The sequence below is a fragment of the Hyaena hyaena genome, unplaced genomic scaffold (assembly GCF_003009895.1).
Source record: "Hyaena hyaena isolate Hyena2069 unplaced genomic scaffold, ASM300989v1 scaffold_488, whole genome shotgun sequence".
Classification (NCBI taxonomy): domain Eukaryota; kingdom Metazoa; phylum Chordata; class Mammalia; order Carnivora; family Hyaenidae; genus Hyaena; species Hyaena hyaena.
In genome coordinates, this window is record NW_024081122.1 from 950927 (window position 1) to 971208 (window position 20282).

The following is a 20282-nucleotide window of genomic DNA, read 5'->3' on the forward strand; positions in this document are numbered from 1 at the left end:
GTGGTGTGTAAATATCTAATGGTGTTTTACAGTATTCTTTGCCTTACTTAAGTAAACTTTAGGATTGTGTGAGAACCTTGAGTTTCTGCATTAAATTAAAAGGAGGGTTTAAGGTCAATAGGAATAGGAGATTGTTTTCCCGTGATACTCTTCACTAAAAGTTCTTCATAGCTGTTTCACTGTATCTTCTGTTTTACACTATTTGTGATAAAACGGAAGTTCGCCTAGTTGATCTCAATTAAATTTTGACCTCACTGTTACAGTGATCATGAATATATAACTACAAAGAAATACTGGATGGGACTGGAAACACACACACACACACTGCACATACAAATAATAGTGTAGAAAATGAAGGGTGACCAGGGCAGCTAACAACTTAGGCTTTCCCCAGTCCATGTGTCCCATTTGTCATTAGATGCCACGAGGAATCCAACACCAGAACAGCTCAAGTAGCAATTTTTGAGACTCTGAAACATGTAATCTTTGTTATTGAACTTGGTGTAGCTGCAAATCATGTTTTTAAATATAAAATTGCAGAAGGTTTTGCAACCTTTAAATCTATTCTTGTCATTTTATGATTCTGGTGTTAAATTTTGCTGTGTTAATGTCATCTTCACTTGGTAATATTTACAGCACCTAAATCAATGTTGAGGACACACAGAATATTGAAGGATCAACTCTACTTATTCCAAATACACTTTAATATTTTGACTGCTAGACCAGAGTTCGAGAAATAACTGCGGTAGAATGATAATGAGAAGTTTAACAGTTTTATGATGGTTGAAGCTGACTTTATGAAAGTTGATAAATTTCATCTTGTAGGTTTCAATTTCTCATTCCCTACCGAGAGATGGGGAGAATACATTGATACTGCATTTCAAATTGGCTAGATCAGAAGGAACAGCAGCTAAAATCCATTACAACCCAATTACATCCATCAGCTGAAGCTGTGTGCATTCACTCGTGAACATCAGCATTTAATCCATAAAGAGGAACTAATGAGAAATTTGAAAATGGAATCCACGCATCAGTAAGTTTGGAGAGATTTTTCTGGGATTAATGATCTGCCAGAGCATCTTCAACGTGCTGGAAAGCTATTCTCTCTGGGTTTGTTTACTGACCAAGAGAAAAAAAAGTGGGGGTTCCCTTCTGTCTACTCATCAAATATTTGAAAGACTTGACTCATCTTAGTCCTTGAAAACGGAATGTCGTGTGCTTTGGAAATAAGGTACGTGTTGATGGACACTGCTGTCTTTGAATTAGAAAAATTAAATTATTAGATGGAGAGTTCCCACCAAGATCTTAGTAGCAAGTATCCTTTGCAAATTCTTCCACTTCTACAGATGCTCAGAACGCAGTGCCTTTTTTTTTTTTACCGGAGTCCTAGGAGCCTGTTTAGAGCTGCACGTAATAGCAAAAATTCTGATCTGTAGAAATTTTACAAAATAGTTTTCTTGTGCTGATTGAGTTTTGGTGATTGCATAGATAGAAAATAAATATTCTACTTGTTGAAATGCAAGGACTTAAAGAAGAACGAGGCAGTTTAGAGATGGTGTGACATAAACTTGTCCATGATTGCATAACTTTATGTGTATGATTTCTGACTGTAGTAACCATATTGTTTGTAAAAACTAAACAGTGGATGAAGCTTGAGAATTTGAGGGTATTTATTCTCATCTGGCTGGTTTCCGTCAGCCTACAATTCAGGGATGTTACTGTATCTGAGGTCTGGATAGCGTAGTCATTCGGATGAAAGAAATATGTATGTAGAGCGTAGAGGAGCTGATCCCTAATGATGTTTGAAAGTGGATGTAGTTTATGTTTTTTAATCACATAGCACAGTATGATTTGTTCCTCTATTTTCGGAGTGCCTGGAGTATGTTTATCTGAGTATCTGTGAATATAGAACGTCATGATGTCAGTGGGTTTTTAAACAGAGGTTGAAAAGGTATGAAATGAAGAGTCCTTTTTTTTTTTTCTATATCCTTATTTTTTCTAAATTCCAGGGAGAGTTTTAACCTTTTTCAAATTTAGAAAAATAAATTTCAAAAAGTATATAAGAGAGTTAAGACTACATTTAGCAAAAGGAAGCCTGGCAGGATTTTTGTGAGGGGATCATGTAGATGTTTCCAGAGGGTCACTCTGCAGAAGACTGGGTTGAAATGAAGTAGTGACTGGAGAGCGTGGAGATCACAATGGGCTTGTATTTTAAGTTAAGAGAGTATTCGAAGTGAAAACAGTATTGGGAGAAGAAACACTGATATATCAAAAGTAGAATTAACAAAAATTTGTGATTGGAAAAAAATGGGATTTTTTCTAGGGCTACTAGGTTGTGGTGGTGCCATTATTGAGAGAGGGACCCAAGGCAAGGGAAGGAAGGGATTAGTTGGTCCTGTCATACCTCTTAATCTTATTGAGATTCTTTTGAGAATGCATCTGCTGAGACGAGGTGCCCAGAGTATGCACTTATGTGGTTACACTTCCCAGGGGCTAGCAGCATCTCTGCATCAGCTGACTAGAATTTATACCCTACTCCCATCTTTCTCACATGTGAAAAAAGAAATCAAGTGAGAGACTTTTAAATTAGAAATTAAATAGTTTCTCTGTGAATATCAAAACATGTCCTCAGGCACGCTTATAAAATTTGAGATTTTTCTTACAAGTATTTCTGTTCATCTGTGTTCAAGAGACCAACTCCATCTAAGAAAGGAGTTCAAGAATTTGGGCCAATCCAAAGTTGGGTGAAGTCACCCAGAGATTGAGAGAAATTCCTGATTGGTAATTTCCTCTTCTCTGGTCATTTCTGTGGTTTCAAAATTTGGGTGTAGAGATATTTATTTTTTTCACCTTTTAGTTGCAGTAAGTTTTGACCCCAACGACTCAAGAAGGACTCTTCTTAGTGAAGGCCATGTTTCTGTGATGGGGAAGGGGGCAGAGACAGGAAAGTAATATAAAAATTAATGAAAACAGGGAAAGATGGAGAAGATGACCTGAACTGTACAGATGGATCAATTAGCTGTGTTTTTTTAATGTAATAACAGTTTTCAATGAAATAAAAGTCAGTAATATAAAGTGTCAGGATTTACCGTATTTAAAAGGGGTAATAGACTTTTCAGATGCCATTTGAGACTCTAGTATAACACATTCCTGAAGATTCATGAAATTTATAATCCAATAAAATGAATGCAATAGTAAAATATATGAATGGTGTACTAATGCTTACTTTGTCCTTCCAGCGTTAAGATGTGGCTGTATTTTCTGCTTTCTTTATATCATTTTCTCATTCCTAAGTTTTCTCCTCCCCTCTCCCTCCGTTTTATTTCTTTAGCAAGGTGTAAAGAAAAGAGGCATTCAAGAGTCTCTCAAAACATGAGAGCTAGACATTTCTTTTAGCCACAGATATTGGTATATCTTCCAACAGCAGTTAAACAAGGGGGGCTCTTCGAAAGTTACTTCTTCTTCCTATCCCCATATCCCCACAGAACCTCAGTTTATTTTTTTTATTATTAATTTTTTTACAAATAGTTTATTGTCATATTGGTTTCCATATAACACCCAGTGCTCATCCCCACAAGTGCCCTCCTCCATGCCCATTTCCCCCTTCCCCCCGCCCACATCCATCAGTCCTCAGTTTGTTTCTCAGCATTCAAGAGTCTCTCATGGTTTGCCTCTCTCCCTTTCCCCCACCATTTCCGCCCTTCTTCTCCCCCATGGTCCTCCGTTAAGTTCCTCCTAATCCTCCTATACGTGCAGACATATGATATTTGTCCTGCTCTTCCTGACTTATTTCGCTCAGCATAACACCCTCAAGGTCCACCCATGTTGCTACACATGGCCAGATTTCATTGTTTCTCATTGCCATGNTGTTGATGGATACTTAGGCTCTTTCCATGTTTTAGCTATTGTTGAGAGTGCTGCTATGAACATTGGGGTACATGTGCTCCTATGCATCAGCACTCCTGTATCCCTTGGGTAAATTCCTAGCAGTGCTATTGCTGGGTCATAGGGGAGTTCTATTGTTAGTTTCCTGAGGAACCTCCACACTGTTTTCCAGAGGGGCTGTACAGTTTGCATTTCCACCAACAGTGTAGGAGGGTGTCCATTTCTCCACATCCTTGCCAGCATCTAGAGTTCTCTGATTTGCTCATTTTAGCCACTCTGACTGGCATGAGGTGGTATCTCAGCGTGGTTTTGATTTGTATTTCCCTGATGAGGAGGGATGCTGAGCATCGTTTCATGTGTCTGTTGGCCATCTGGATGTCCTCTTTGGAGAAGTGTCTGTTCATATCTTCTGCCTATTTCTTTACTGGGTTGTTTTTTTTTCGGGTGTGGAGTTTGGTGAGTTCCTTATAGATTTTGGATATTAACCCTTTATCTGATATGTAATTTGCAACTATCTTTTCCCATTCAGTTGGTTGCCTATTAGTTTTGTGGGTTGTTTCCTTTGCTATGCAGACAGCACCTCAGTTTAAACTTACTCATGAAACAGTGATAAAAGATACAGGCAATACATTGTATAAGACTAGTTAAGGTCTATTCTGCTAAACACAGTAAGCTTGGATTTTCTTCTCACATCACCTTTATATTTTGAGATTTTACAGGAAATTGAAAAGGTCGTACAGAACGGTTCCAATTACCTTCTCCCAAGTTTCCCCTAATGGTTACATCTCATCTTGGTACATTGTCAAAACCAGGAATGCATGTGATAGTTTCCTGCCATTTTGTTACGTGTATGGATTCTTCTAACCACATCACAACTAGGATACGGAACTATTTTATCACCATAGATATTTCCTGGTGACATCCGTCATTTTACCAGATTGAGTGAAGTACAGGAATCTTACCATTTTTTAAATTCCTCTCCCCTCTCTTATGTATAATTGTCTTAAATATTTACATGTGTTGAGATCCACATCAGATATCATTATGTTCATTGTTTTACTGTCAACATAAGTTAGAAAACTGAAAACAAGAAAGAAACTATTGTATTTACTCATATTTTGGCCCTTTCTATTATTATTCCTTCTTGGTGTTCTAGGGATCATTGTATCATTTGTTCCCTCTTTCAAGAACTTCCTTTTGCCAATTCTTTCAGGGTAGGTCTACCCGAAAACAAATTATCTTAGTGTTTCTTCATTTGAGAAAAATCTTGATTTCTTCTTCATGCCTGAAGTGTATTTTGACTGGGTATAGGATTCTGGATTGACAGTTCTTATTTTTCAGCACGTGGAAAATATTGCACCACTCCCTCTTGGCCTCTGTGGTTTCCTATGAGGAACCCACCATTATTCAAAGTGCTCCTTCACTACAGGTAAGGTATAATTTCTCTCCTTCCACTTTTAAGATTTTTTTCCTTTGTTTTAGTTTTTTGAAGTTTATGATGTGTACTGGAACGGGTTTCTTCAGATTATCATATTTAAGATTTGCTAAACTTCTTAAGTATATAGATTTATATTATTTCTCAAATATAGAAAAATTTCAGCTATTATGTCTTCAACTACTTTTTCAATTCCACCTTATTTCTCCTCTCATTCTGGACTCCAGTGGTACCAATATTAGATCATTTATTATAGTCCCACAGGTTTCTGGAATTTTCTTTTCTTTTCTTTTCTTCTTTCATTTTCTTTCTAAATGTTTTCTCTCTGTTGTTCAAGTTTAGTAATTTCTATTTATCTGTCTTTAAGTTTACTAACTCTTTCCTCATTCTCTTCATTTTGCTGTTGAGTCCCTCTATTGACTTTTTAAAATTTCAGTTGTTGCAGTTTTCAGTTCTAAATTTCAATTTCATTCCTCTTATATCTTTTATTTCTTTGCTGATACTTTCTGTTTATTTCATGTGTTTCAAACATGGTTGTAATGAATTGCTGGGTGAAGCATATTTATGAAGGGTGCTTTAAAATCTTAGTTAGATAATTACAAAATCTGTATCATCTTGGTGTTGACATCTGTTGATTGTCTTTTCCTATTTAGGTTGAGAATATCCTGGTTCTTGGAAGGATGGGTGGTTTGGGCTTCATCCTAGACATTTTTCACTGTTGTGAGACTGTGGATATTATTTAAATCTTTTTTTTTAATGTTTTATTTATTTCTGAGAGATAGACAGCATGAACAGGGGAGGGTCAGTGAGAGAAGGAGATACAGAATCTGAAACAGGCTCCAGACCCTGAGCTAGCTGTCAGCACAGAGCCTGATGCGGGGCTCGAACCCACGAAGCATGAGATCATGACCTGAGCTGAAGCCAGACGCTAAGCCGACTGAGCCACCCAGGCACGCCTAAATCTTCTGTTATAAGAGGTTTTTTCCTGACACTACACTGTTGGGACAAGGAGAGGTGCTACCTTATTAGACTCAGGTGGGGGTGGAAGTCCAGGTTTCTTTTCATTGACCTATTTGCTACCTCAGGAGGCAGACTTCCTTGCTCCTTTGTGGGCAGATGGAGAATTTCAGGCTCTCCACTAACCTAATACATCCTTGGCTAGGATGAGGAGGGATGCCTCATTATTGTTCCCTATTTATCTCAATTGATAACTGGAAGCTGAGGGGGGCCCTTATTGCTTCTGGGTAATGTTGAAAGTTCCAGCTTTCCTCTTGGTCCTCTCAGTGACATCCACAATGACAAATTGGAGGGTGCCTTGTAACTGCTGGGTTGGAATGGACATTCATAATTCCCACGGGGCTACATTACTTCTGAGCAGGTATGAATGTCATGGCTCCCTGTTCAGCCTTTTTTGACACCATCCCAGTGTGTGTGGGGGGAGGAGGGTGGGAGGTAGTTGGAACATCTCATTGCAGCCTGGAGAGGGTGAGAGTCTGGGGTTACCACATGGCCTTTACTGGTGGGAATGGGGCTTTTAGTTGATGTAGTTTGGCTATTATCTAAAAGTTTTAGGCCTTGCTAAGTTTCCTCTTTCCTATACATTAGCTACAAAGAGGTGACCTCTGATGGGACTTTTATCGTGTGTTTTGTTGGTATTTCCAGATTGTTGGCTTCTCGAACACACAGCCTGGGATGTATAAGGCAAAGGGAAAAAATCGTGAAATTCACAATGTGTCATTCCTTGTGTCTTAAGGCCCTTACTGTTATGCTTCTTCTTTCCATCTTTCAGTCTTCTTATGACTGTTTCATATATAATGTGAAAGGATTTTAGCTGAATGAAGACAGAAGAGAAGTCCATCTTCTCTATTTTGGTCTGGAATTGCAAAGTGATTTAGAATTTCTTAAGCTAGAAATGATTCTAATGGAAAAATACCAAGGGAAAAAATACTAATATGAAAAATAAAGTTCTAGTACTTCTTGATTTGTGAGCCACAAAATTTAGACTTAAGCTTATGGAATCTTTATTTAAAACTCACTTTATCAGATTTCTTAGCATTATGAGGAATATTGATAGGCTCTACTTCAAAAACCATGTGAGGTGTTACAGTGAATTCCATTAATCTCACTTAAGATTAGAAATGCTTTTATTTAAGATATGGAAAAAAATTATTGAGATGTAATTGACCTATAGCATTACATTAGTTTCAAGTATACAGTATAATAATTCAATATTTATATATGGTAAAATTATCACCACAAACCAAGTTAACATTCATTGCCATCAAAACTTTTTCTTTTTTGAAATTTTGATAATATCTAAATATGACTAGTATTTTATTGGAAAGTCAAACACATTAAAGGGAAATTTAATATAAATTCAGTATAAAATAGAACAGATGAACAAGCATGGAAAGTACATGTACAAAGAAAACTGAATTCATTTGCATAAATCCAAACTATCACATAAAGCCATTGCTGAAGATTTATTGATTAAATATACTTTTCTAGTTGAAGAGCAGTTCTGTAATTATTTGTGTATAAACTTTTATTATTAAATACTTATATATAGTCATCTAAGTCTATGTTGCTATCAAAGAGAACACTAGTGAAAGGGAGAGAAAGAGAAAATTCGTGATCAGTCAGGAAGACAAATGGTTTTTTCCCAGTCCAGGTTTTTTCCCATATCCAGGTGGATATTCCACGATGGGTGGATGGACAAGCTCCTCAAAGTTTTTAGGCATCTAGGCTCCTTTTTTTCTTCCATTATTAGTTCTAAAGCAGTTCCCCTCTTCTGCAAGATCAAGGTTGGCTTACTGGCACCAAGGCTACAGCCTGTAGAAAGGGGAAAAGAGAAAATGAATGGCATACATATACCTTTCAAGGAACTCATATAGAGTTGCAAACATAATTTCCATACACATTTCATTTGGTGAGACCTCCTTTCTCTCATACCTTTGCCAACTACTTCCCCAAGGATACCACCCCAAATCTCATTCAGGGATACCACCCCAAATCTCATTCAGCTATAGTGTACAACTTGAAATCTTGTATCTCTGTGTAAGGTACAGCCCTTTCCATATTGTCAAGATGTGGGCTTTGACATCTGATGCACCACGAAATAGAAAATCTATCCTCCCCAATTCCCCACACAACAGGATAGTTGCATTGAAATCCCATATTAAGTGAAGGCAAGGACCAGAGGCACACAGCAGTCCTAGGTCTATAGCCACAAAGAACCACTGCTGGCTAGGAATGGTAGAAAATCTCTCCCTTGGTAGTAGTTTAAATTTCCTGGTCAAACTCTGATTCTGATTTCTGGAAGGAATCCTTTTGTCCAGTAACCCCCAATGTTTATGACTTTGCCCTCTGAGAAATTCTTCCTTGTCCATTATTACCTGTGCAGCTATCTGAAATAGAAACAACAACAAAAACAAAACAAAAAACCAAAACCAAAACAAACCCAGAAAAACAGGAAAACACTCCACTTCAGGATGGTGTAGCCATCACAGCCCAATTCCTGTGGGTGCCATTTTGGAGATCTTCAGGTCGCTTTATCCATGGAACTATCACAGGCTTTTCTCGGCCAGGCTTATCATTCGACTGACAAAGTAATGGCCTCAAAACTTAGTAGGATTCTGTTGTTATTTACCTCCAGAAACTTCTGTGTGAAAGTTAAAATGGCAATTAGCTTGTCAGGTCATGGTTCTTTTGTCAGCACATTTATTAACTATAAATGTTATTATGAGGTAATCTGAAACAGTAGCCTTAGGAAGTCTGACAATCTGTAAATGCCAGCAATCACAAAATCTCTGTGCTACACAACACCAGGCACTCATTTCACTTGTGTCTGCAATTGGTTGCAGTTCAGCTAATCTAGGCTTTTCACCTGGATAACTCTAAGCTATAGACTGATTCAAGGTATCTCTCATTCTTTTTTTTTTTTTTTAATTTTTTAGTGTTTTTTAATTTATTTCTGAGAGAGAGAGAGAGAGAGAGAGAGTGCGAGCATGAACAGGGGAGGGTCAGAGAGAGAGGAAGATACAGAATCTGAAACAGGTTCCAGGCTCTGAGCCAGCTGTCAGCACAGAGCCCAACGTGGGGCTCGAACCCAAGAACCACGAGATCATGACCTGAGCCGAAGTCAGACGATCAACCGACTGAGCCACCCAGGCGCCCAAGGTATCTCTCATTCTATTTGGATGATCATGTCAGTTAGTAATTGCAGAGGCAAAAGAGGGTCATGGCAATCACAGAAATTTGCTATACCTCTCAAGGCCCATGCTCAGAGGTGGCTGTTATCACTTTTGCCCACCTTTCTTTGGCTAATGCTAACTACATAGCCATGCCCAAAGGCAAGGGGTGGGGGAATATAACGACGTTTAGCATGGATGCCACGTCACATGAGAAAAGGTGTGAACACAGATAGAGTAAAACATTAGGGCCAGTAGATGAATCTACCTCCGAAATGATCACCATTTTTCTGAACTTTGTCCCTGATAGAAAATGCTTCATGGGGGGCTCTCTTAAGCCTGGTTTGGCTCTTCCAACTTCTAAGTCCTAAAATTCCTAACCTCTGAGTCAATTTAGATTGCAGATTATGAGAAAAGAGTTTCCTTTAGATAGCTGTATTTCTTCCATTGCTGCTTATACAATTACATTTTCCTGGCATTATCTTTCTCTCATATATTTTGTTAAAAGCAGAAAAGAGAACCTAATATGCACCAATGTTCTCATCGCTTATTATGGCAATGTCACCTATTTTAAGCTTTATTTCCATCCAGCCCTACTACAAATACTCTAGATGTTAATGTTCAGTGATGGGAAGAAAACTCTTTATAGGTACTTTTTAAAAACATTTTTTAAAGTTTATTTATTTTTGAAAGAGCACAAGTGGGAGAGGAGCAGAAAGCGAGAGTGAGAGAAAAGAGAGAGAGCAAAACAGAAAGAGAGACAGAGAGAAACCCAAGCAGGCTCCGCAAAGTCAGTGCTGAGCCCAACATGGGGCTGGAACTCAAGAGCTGTGGGATCATGTCCTGAGTTGAAGTCTGTTGCTTAATGGATTGAGCCACCTAGGTGACCCTACGTACTTTTTAAAATGTTTATTTATGGGGCACCTGGGTGGCTTAGTCAGTTAAGCGTCCGACTTTCACTTGGGTCATGATCTCGCGGTTCGTGGGTTCGGGCCCCGCGTCAGGCTCTGTGCTGACTACCAGCTCAGAGCCTGGAGCCTGTTTCAGTCTGTGACTCCCTCTCTCTCTGACCCTCCCTGTTCACGCTGTCTCTCTCTCTCCTAGAAATAAATTTAAAAAAAAAAATGTTTATTTATTTATTTTTGAGACAGAGAGGGAGAGGTAGAGAGAGAGAGAGTACGTGAGCAAGCAGGGGAGGGGCAGAAAGAGAGGGAGACAGAGAATCCCAAGCAGGCTGTCAGCACAGAGCCCAACACAGGACTCAAACTCACGAACCATGAGATCATAACTTGAGCAGAAATCAAGAGTCGGACCGTTAACCAAATGCGCCCCCCCCCAGGTGCCCCTCCTTCAAGATACATTTAAGAAAAGTAATTTCCTTTAATATAGGAAATTTGATGCTTACCGACATAGAAGAATGGAGTCAGGGGTTGCCACAGCATTAAACAGTCCAAGGACAATGGGCATAGCTGCAATCCAGAAGCCAAGAAGCTGCAGTTGCTGCTTCTTCTGCTGCCCATGTAACTGCCTCTCAATAGTTCAGGCAGAGCAGGTGACCAGACACAAATGGGGAGCATGCCACAAGTAACACACACATCTCTTCATCTTGCTGCTCACAGGAAAAACAAAACAAAAACAAAAAGAAACAAAATACCCCCCCCCCAAAAAAAACAGGAAACTGCCCTTTTCTTTATGACCCTACATAGTATCCATACTAGTACATTAGCTAAAACACATACAACCTCCCAAATCCCAGCTGCGGGTGAGTCTTTGAAATGTACTTTTCTCTCTAGTCAGGAAGAGGCAGGGATGAGGGTGGGAATGGCGGTCAGATGCCAAATGACAATGTCTGGCACATATATCAAAGGGGCAACCTTATCCCTCGAATCTCAAACATGTCTGCTATTGAGAAAATAAATGTGAAAAACAACTGAAAAGAAATGGTCAATTTTATGCACAAAGAGGAAATAAAGAAAATATCAATGAGGTCTTATAAAATAGCTTCGTATTACATCAGAAGTTAAGAATACAGTTTTCAGGAATTAAATAAATAAACGATGAAAAATACTTCAGAATATAGTTCTGTGACTCTTCTCATGTGTACTTCCCAGAAGAGAATACTAAAATCTGTACATATAATGGGAATTATAATTTCATCAAACCTAAAATAATGAAAATGATGTAAATTCAGAGTTAAATTTTTTGAAATTTATTTTCTTTAAAAAATTTTATCTAAAATGTTGATGTACCATTACAATGAAGAATCTATTAATTTTAAGAAGGAATATTATTCATCTTTACAAGATGGACAATCAGCTTGGCATTACAGGAATTGGCACTGATTTGAATGATGATTTGACATGTTAACTCTAATTTTGTTCAGTATAAAAATGCAAAAATGTATAAAGGACTCATCACTACCACCATTTAAGAGAACATTGCTGTTACCAATGACAGTTTATCCTTCCATTTATTTTTCTATGCATGTTTGACAGGTATGATATTAAACATAGCTCGCTTTTTTTTCAGTTCACCATTTATATCTTGATGAATACTTAATTACCTTTTTATCCTTTTATAAGCAATATTGTACTTAATACACACATATGCCTCCTTTAACTGCATAACTAGACCAGAAATACTGGAAAACTGGTGCGTACAATTTAAATTTTCATCATTCTACCAAATAGCTCTTAAGAAAATTAACAATGTATATTTGAAAGAAAGAAAAATGCTTTCTTTTCTAGGTAGTGTTAGTACTGAATTACCCAAGTTCCCAAACTGTTGGAGAAAGTCATAGAGAGGATATGACCTCTGCTTGACCTGCCAGCTGGATCCCGGCAATCAGAGGCTTCTCCCTCTTCCCCTGCTCTCAGAATGTATGTTCTCTCCACCATCCCCACCGCCAGAGAAAGGATCAAGGACAGCCTTGAGAGAGTAATGTGTTATTGAAATCACCTGGGCAGTATTCCGTGATTGACCCTTGTTAAGGCCTCTATATAAACTCTTAAGAGTCACCACCAGGTGTTGAGATTTGTCTTGTGAAAGCCCTTGACCAGCTTAGTAGGTAAGTTCTCACACTTACACCTGCCATCTACGTATCTGGGGTATTCTTTGTTTTCTCCCTGTGCTCTGTGTCCCCGGGGGCTAGTGTCAGATTGCACCCACTCCTGAAACTCCTAAGGTTGTGAACCAACACCAGCTTTGCCAATCTCATAAGATGTAAAGTTACCATTAAGATTTAAATTTGAATTACCCTTATTATCAGTGCGATTGAGTATCTTTTCTTTTTTTTAATTTTTTAATGTTTTTTATTTATTTCTGAGAGAGAGAGAGAGCGCGCATGAACAGGGGAGGGTCAGAGAGAGAGGGAGATACAGAGTCCAAAACAGGCTCCAGGCTCTGAGCTAGCTGTCAGCACAGAGCCCATCGCGGGGCTCGAATCCACGGACTGCAAGATCATGACCTGAGCCCAAGTTGGACGCTTAACCGACTGAGCCACTCAGATGCCCCTATCTTTTCCTCTTTTATCACTTCTTTTTTATTTCTTTTTCTCAAAACTGCCTATCTATTAAAATTTACCATCGGATTTGGCAACTTTAATTTTTTTAGTGTCTTAGAATTAGAATATACAGGTTTGTGTATATATAATATATATTCTATATATAAAAAGTTTCTTGTCACATTTTCTTTTTTTGCTTTATTTGCTGCACAGAGACGTAAAATATTTCTGTACTCTATTCTCTCCAATATATTTCTTTCCAATATATTTCTTTCCAATATATATTTTTCCAATATATTCTTTCCAATATATTTCCAATATATCTTTTGCTTTTGATTATGTTATGCTTTAAAACACTATTCTGCACCAAAATAATAAATAACTCTTCTTTAGGTATTTGAGAGAGATTTTTTTTTATTTTTAAAATTTTAAATATTTATTAAATTTTAACTTTAATTCTAATATAGTTAACATACAGTGTTATGTTAGTTTCAGGTGTCAATGTAGCAATTCAACAATTATGTTTATTCCGTAGGGCTCATCGTAAGTATAGTTTTTAATCCCCATTACCTATTGAGCAATATGTATTTTTTAATTGACTCTCTTTAGGTATAATTTGCAATTTGGTTTTGAGTCACACACGCGCGCACACACACACACACACACACACACACACACGGCGCGTGCACGCTCAAGTGGGAGGGGGCAGAAAAAGAAAGAATCCCAAACAGGCTCTATACTGTCAGCACACAGCCTGACACGGGGCTTGAATTCATGCGAGATCATGACCTAAGCCAAAATCAAGAGTTGGATGCTGAAGTGACTGAGCTGCCAGACACCCTTAAAACACACATTTTAAATATATAGTTCAATGAGTTTTGACACATATATGCTTATTTGATGAACTTCCTGATCAAGATCGAGATTACTTCCATCATCACAGGTGCCTACTGGCCATCTTCCCCACCCTCTGCCCTAGGCAATCACTGAAGAGATTTTTACAAGGATAGATTAGCTGCACCTACTAGAGCTTCACATAAATAGAATCATGTAGTGTGTACTATTTTATGTCTAACTTCTTTCCCTGAGAATATGGCTTTTCAGATCTATCCATCCATGTTACTATATGTATCAGTAGTTAACTTCTTTTTATTTGTGATATTGTTTTGTTGCATGAATGAAGCACTTTATGTTTTCACCTGTTCATGGACATTTGAGTTGTTTCAAAATTTTTGACTCTTAAGAGTAAAGTTGCTATGAACACTTATGCACAAGTATTTCTCTGAACATATGTTTTTGTTTCCTTTAGGTACATACCTAGGAGTGCGATTACCAAGTTTTGGGTAAGGATATTTCAATTTTATATGAAATTGACAAGTGTTTGTAAAGTGGTTGTCCTATTTAACACTTCCATCTGCAGTAAACGGGCACTAGTTGCTTCATATCCTTGGTAGGTTGTGTTTTGTTTTCTGTGATATATCCTTCATATCCTTGCTTCATATCCTTGGTAGGTTGTGTTTTGTTTTCTGTCATTCTAATAGTTGTGAAATTATTTTAATTTGTATTCCTTGGTGACTAGTACAACTGAGCACATTTTCATGAGCTAATTGGCAATTCATAGACCTACACTTGTAAAGTATCTGTTGAATTCTTTGACTATTTCTTTTTTGAAATTGTGTCTTCTTACTATTGAGTTGTAAGGGTTTATCATATATTCTCCGTATATGTTCCTCGTTGGCATCTGTCATATCCCCATGTAGTACAACCACATCTATTTCCAAAACTTCTCATTACACACAATCAGATACTCTATAACCATTAAGTAATAACTCCTGATTCTTCCCTTCTGCCAGCCCCTGATAGCCTCTAATCTACTTTTTGTCTCTATAAATTTGCCTATACTGGATATTTTATAGAAGTGGAATCATATAATATTCATCCTTTTGTATCTGTCTGGCTTCTTTCTCTTCATATGTTTTCAAGGCTCATCCATGTTGTAGCATGTATTGGAACTTTGTTCCTTTTCATTGATGAGTAATGCCTTGCTGTATATATACCACTCTTTGTTTATCCTTCATCTACTGATAGACATTGGAGTTATTTCTACCTTTTGGCTAGTGGGACTTATGCTGCAATGAACATGGGTATAGACATATCTCTTTGAGTCCCTGTTTCCGATTCTTTTGGGTGTGGATGTAGAAGTGGAACTACTGCATTATGTGGGAATTCTAGGTTTTGTTTTAGAGGATCCATTATACTGTTTTCCATAGCAGTGGCACCATTTTTTTTTAAATTTTTTTAAAAATTTATTTCTAGGAGAGAGAGAGAGAGAGAGACAGAGTGAGCAGGGGAGGGTCAGAGAGAGAGGAAGACACAGACTCTGAAATTGGCTCCAGGCTCTGAGCTGACAGTCAGCACAGAGCCCGATGCGGGGCTCGAACCCACGAACCGCGAGATCATGACCTAAGTGAAAGTCGGACCCTTAACCGACTAAGCCACCCAGGCGCCCCCGTTTTTATAGCCCCATCCACAATGTATGAGGGTTCTGATTTCTCCACATCCTTACCAAAACTTGTTTTGCTTTTTTTTTTTTTTAAGTAATTATCCTAGTGGGTGTGGAGTGGTTTCTCTTTGTAATTTTGATTTGTATTTCCCTAATGACTAATAATGAGGATCTTTTCAGGTGCTTATGGGCCATTGGTATATCTTCGATGTAACAATTTCTATTCAAGTCCTTTGCCCATTTTTTTAGTAGTTTTTGTTATATTTTAGAAATTCCATATATATTGTGCATATTAAACCCTTATTAGATATGATTTGAAAATATTTTCTCTCATGCTGTAGGTTGTCTTTTCTCTTTCTTGGTAATGTATTTTTGTGACCGAAAGTTAATTTAACGAAGTCTAAATTATCTATTTTTTCTTTGTTGCTTGTGCTTTTCCAATTATATCTAAGAATCTATTGCCAAATCTAATATTAGAGATTTGCCCCTGTGTTCTCTTTAATGAGTTTTATGATTTTAGCTCTTATATTTAGGTCATTGATTCATTTTGAGTTAATTTATGTAGATGATGTGAGGTAGAAGTTTTCTCTCTCTCTCTTTTTTTGCAAGTGGAAATCCAGCTATTCCAACACCGTCTATTGAAAACACTATTCTTTTACCATTGAATGAAATTGGCACCCTTGTCAAAAATCAAGTAAACATAATTGTATGGGTTTAACAGTGTCTTTAGAAGAACAGAATATTTTAATATTGTGAATTCCAATATATTAATGCTATATTTTCAAAGCCAGTTTAAAAAATCTTCCCTTACACAGAGGTTACAAAGATTTTTTCTTTGGTCTAATTAATTTTATGTATGACGTGAAGTTGGCATCAAGGTTCGTTTTCTTCCATATGGCTATCCCTTCTTCCCAACATCATTTATTGAAAAGATTTTTTGAGGATTATTGAGAAATTTATTCAATTATGGTATTGCTTTTGTTGAAGTCAATCACTGTATATATGTAGATGTATCTGGGTCATCTTTTCCCACCACTGATTTAGAAGTCTCTCTTTGCAAGACTACCATATTGTTTGATTACAAAACTTTTACTATAAGTCTTAAAATCAAGTCACAATTAAAAATAAACTCTATAACTTCCTTATCAAATTGTTATTCTCTAATCTTATCGGTTTGTCAATATTTAACAAAATTTTTTTCTGGGTTTTGAATTCTGGTTAATCTATAAATCAGTTTCAGGGAAATGAACATCTTAATACTATTGTTTTACAATTCATGACAATGATATTTTCTTCCATTTGTTTAGATGTGTTTTAATTTCTTAATGATATTTAATAGTTTTCAGTGTAAGAATGTTGCATACATTTGTCAAATGTATTTATAAGCATTTTGATATTTTTTTGTTTGTTGAGTGCTCTTAACCAATGCTATTTAAAAATTTTAATTCCAGTTATTGCTAATATAGAAATATATTGTGCACATTCATGCATGCGTGCATGTGTGTGTGTGTATTGATGACATTGCTAAATTCATTTATAACTTCTATTAGATTTTTGGGTACATTTTTATATTTTCCACATAGGCAATCATAGCAGGTATGAGTAAAACCATTTTCTTTTTCTTTAATCTCTTTCCTTTCTCCCTTCAAACTTTGATTTTGTTCTGCTTGCCTTATTGCACTGAATATTACCTTTCATACAACACTAGATAAAAGTCGTGAGCGTGAGTAGCCTTACCTTGTTCCCAATCTTAGAGATTCATTTTCAACATTAAGTATAAAGCTAGCTGTAGATTTTTTGTAGAGGCTGTTTATCGTGTTGAAGGAAATTCCATCTCTTCCTAGTTGATGTGTGTGTTCATTTTGAAGAAATGTTGAAATTGCCAAATATTTTATAGCTAATTCATCTCTTGGTGTTTCAAGAAATAAGAAAAATGTGTTAAGCTCTTCTAATTGCATTGCATTTCCATTAACCATTCCTTATATTGATGACATTTTGACAAGTGTTTAAATGCTGTGCTACATGGTGCACGTTAACTTTCTAAAATTTATATCTTTGTTGTGAAATAGATTTTTTTGATAAAATAATACCTTTTAAATTCTGTTTATTTTTTAAACTTAATTCTAACATGTTTGGTATTAATATTGAATTTGCTACTTACTCTCATGTTTACTTTCTGATATATCTTTCCCACTTCTTTTCAATTCAACATTTCTTATAAATAGTATGGATTTTTGAAAAGTTTTTATTTAATATAGGAGAGCTTTTTTCTTTTAACAGATGGTAAGTTTAATGTTAGAATTTATGCACACCAATTAACAGTGTGATAGAATAGATACAATAGAAGAAAGGAATTTGGTATTGAAGAAAAAGAGAATGTATAGCCTTTGTGAAAACAAATAGGATATATAAAAATAGGTCAATAATTAAGGCCTTAATGGAAATTCCAATGAATTCCTAAAGCAGAAATAATGCAGTCCATATATCCCAAATACAGTTGTTAAAAACAGAAGCCTAACATTTCTACACAAGTAAAAGTTCTGTTCTTTTAAATAAATTGTGAAATAAAGACAAAGTCTAAACATAAATGAACAACTATGTTGATGCTAAAAAGTATTAAAGGTGGCACACACCAAAAGCTGTAGTATCTGTCCAAAGTCCTACTGAGCTGAAAAATGAGAATTTTAACACCTATATTTTAAAATAAAAATTTTAAATGAACTATGTATACAAAACTAAGAAGCTAGGAGGAGCAAAGCAAAACTAAGAGAAATAAAAGAAATAATAGAACTAAGACTAGAAAGAAATGAAAAATATGAATAAAAAGAAGAGGTGATCAATAAAATGAAAACCAAACTTTTTTTTAATTTTTATTTTTTACATTTATTTATTATTAAGAGACAGAGAGAGACAGAGCACAAATGGGGGAGGGGCAGAGAGAGAGGGAAACACAGAATCCAAAGCAGGCTCCAGGCTCTGAGCTAGCTGTCAGCACAGACCTGATGCGGGGCCTGAACCCACGAACTGTGAAATCATGACCTGAGCTGAAGTCGACCACTCAACCGACTGAGCCACCCAGGCGCCCCTGAAAACCAAACTCTTGAAAATTATCAATAGAATGCATGGATTTGGGTTACATTCACAAGAAAACAAATAACAGTAGGAACGAGAAAATAAATGATATTCTAAATATACTACTTTAAATGTGATTTATGTTAAAAATTGAGCACTTTAGTAAAAATCATTTTTTGTTGGTACAAATTACCAAATTGTGCCTATGGAATGGTAGGAAATGTTGATAGGATGTGGGGAAAATATTGGAAGTTTAACTGCCATGACAAGGTGCAAACAGGGTCAGAGTATTTTATGGATGAGGCTAACTGCACCTGTAAAGAGAAAATAATTTCCTTGTGACAATTTTTGTTTTTGTTTTTGTTTTTTGGATAGGAATGGAGTCTTTCTCAAAGCATTCTTTGGGTGTAATATAACTCTGATATCAAAAATGAACAAAAATAGTATATAGAACTCATGAACACAGATATGAAAATCATAAATAAACTACTACCAAATTAATTTCAAGGATGTAATAGCAGACTACTAATTATGCTCAGAAGGTGTAGGTTGAGAAAGCAAAAGCATTTCAGATTACAAAACCTATGCATTTATGTAATTAGTACATTAACAAATTAAAGGAGAAAAGTGAGTAAACATCTCAATATAGACGAATAAAATATTTGATTCATTATAATATTACAGACTCAGAAAAAGGAAGCTTTCAGTAAGCTAGTTACAGAAATACATTTTTTAATTTAAAAAAATTTAATGTTTATTTATTTTTGAGCAATAGAGCCCAAGTGGAGGTGGGACAGAAAGAGCTTGAGACACAGAATCCAAAACAAGCTTCCAGCATCAAGCTGTCAGCACAGAACCTGACGTGGGGCTCGAACTCACGAGCCGCCATGAGATCATGACCTCAGCCCAAGTCCGACTCTTAACCGACTGAGCCATTCAGGTGCCCCTAGAAATACATTTTTAAAACTTGTATTAAAACTAAATACATTTTAAAAATCTACCAAAATCCTTAAGAAAACATCATAAAAGTGAAATATCTTAAGTGTGGTAGGTTGAATAATATATACCTCCCTCCGAGAAAGTCCTAAATCCTGCCACCTGTGCATATGTCACCTGATGTGGTACAAGTGACGTTGCAGATATGATCAAGATAAGGATGGCAAGACAGCGAGATGATCCTGGATTATGCCAATGACTGGAGGTTAGATGGGGGGAAGGCAAGGTGGTGATGATGTGAGCAAGTGACACAAAGGAGCCTTGAGCTATGGAATGTAGGAGACCTGTGGAGGAAGGAACCTCTTGGAGCCTCTAGAGGAAACCAGTTCCAGCAGTAATTTATAGCCCTGTAAGACCGATTTGGAACCTGACCTTCAGAACCGTAAAAGAATACATTTATGTTTCGAGTCAGAGTTCCTGGTAATTTGTGACAATAATACCAAGAAAACGAATACAGGAAGGATTGTAGCAATCAGAAATAGAAGAAAGGATCCCCATTTACTACGTTAACACTGATAGTTATTAAAGGGATTAGATCATGTGATAAAATATAAGTTAAAGAATATGTCTCTGTGTACATACACACACACGCACACACACACACACACAATATGACAAAGACAAGCTGTCCAGTGCACACACACACACACACGCACACACACACACACACAATATGACAAAGACAAGCTGTCCAGCACA

At 36.7% G+C, this 20282-nt stretch overlaps 1 long non-coding RNA gene across 1 annotated transcript in view; it reads left to right on the forward strand.

The window, feature by feature from the left end:
• Nucleotides 1–14357, forward strand: part of LOC120246815 — a 486271-nt gene extending 471914 nt beyond the window's left edge. Inside the window, exon 5 of the long non-coding RNA XR_005532156.1 lies at nt 14322–14357. This is a non-coding gene — a long non-coding RNA (uncharacterized LOC120246815). The remainder of the gene's footprint in view (nt 1–14321) is intronic.
• The last annotated feature ends 5925 nt before the right edge of the window (nt 14358–20282 follow it).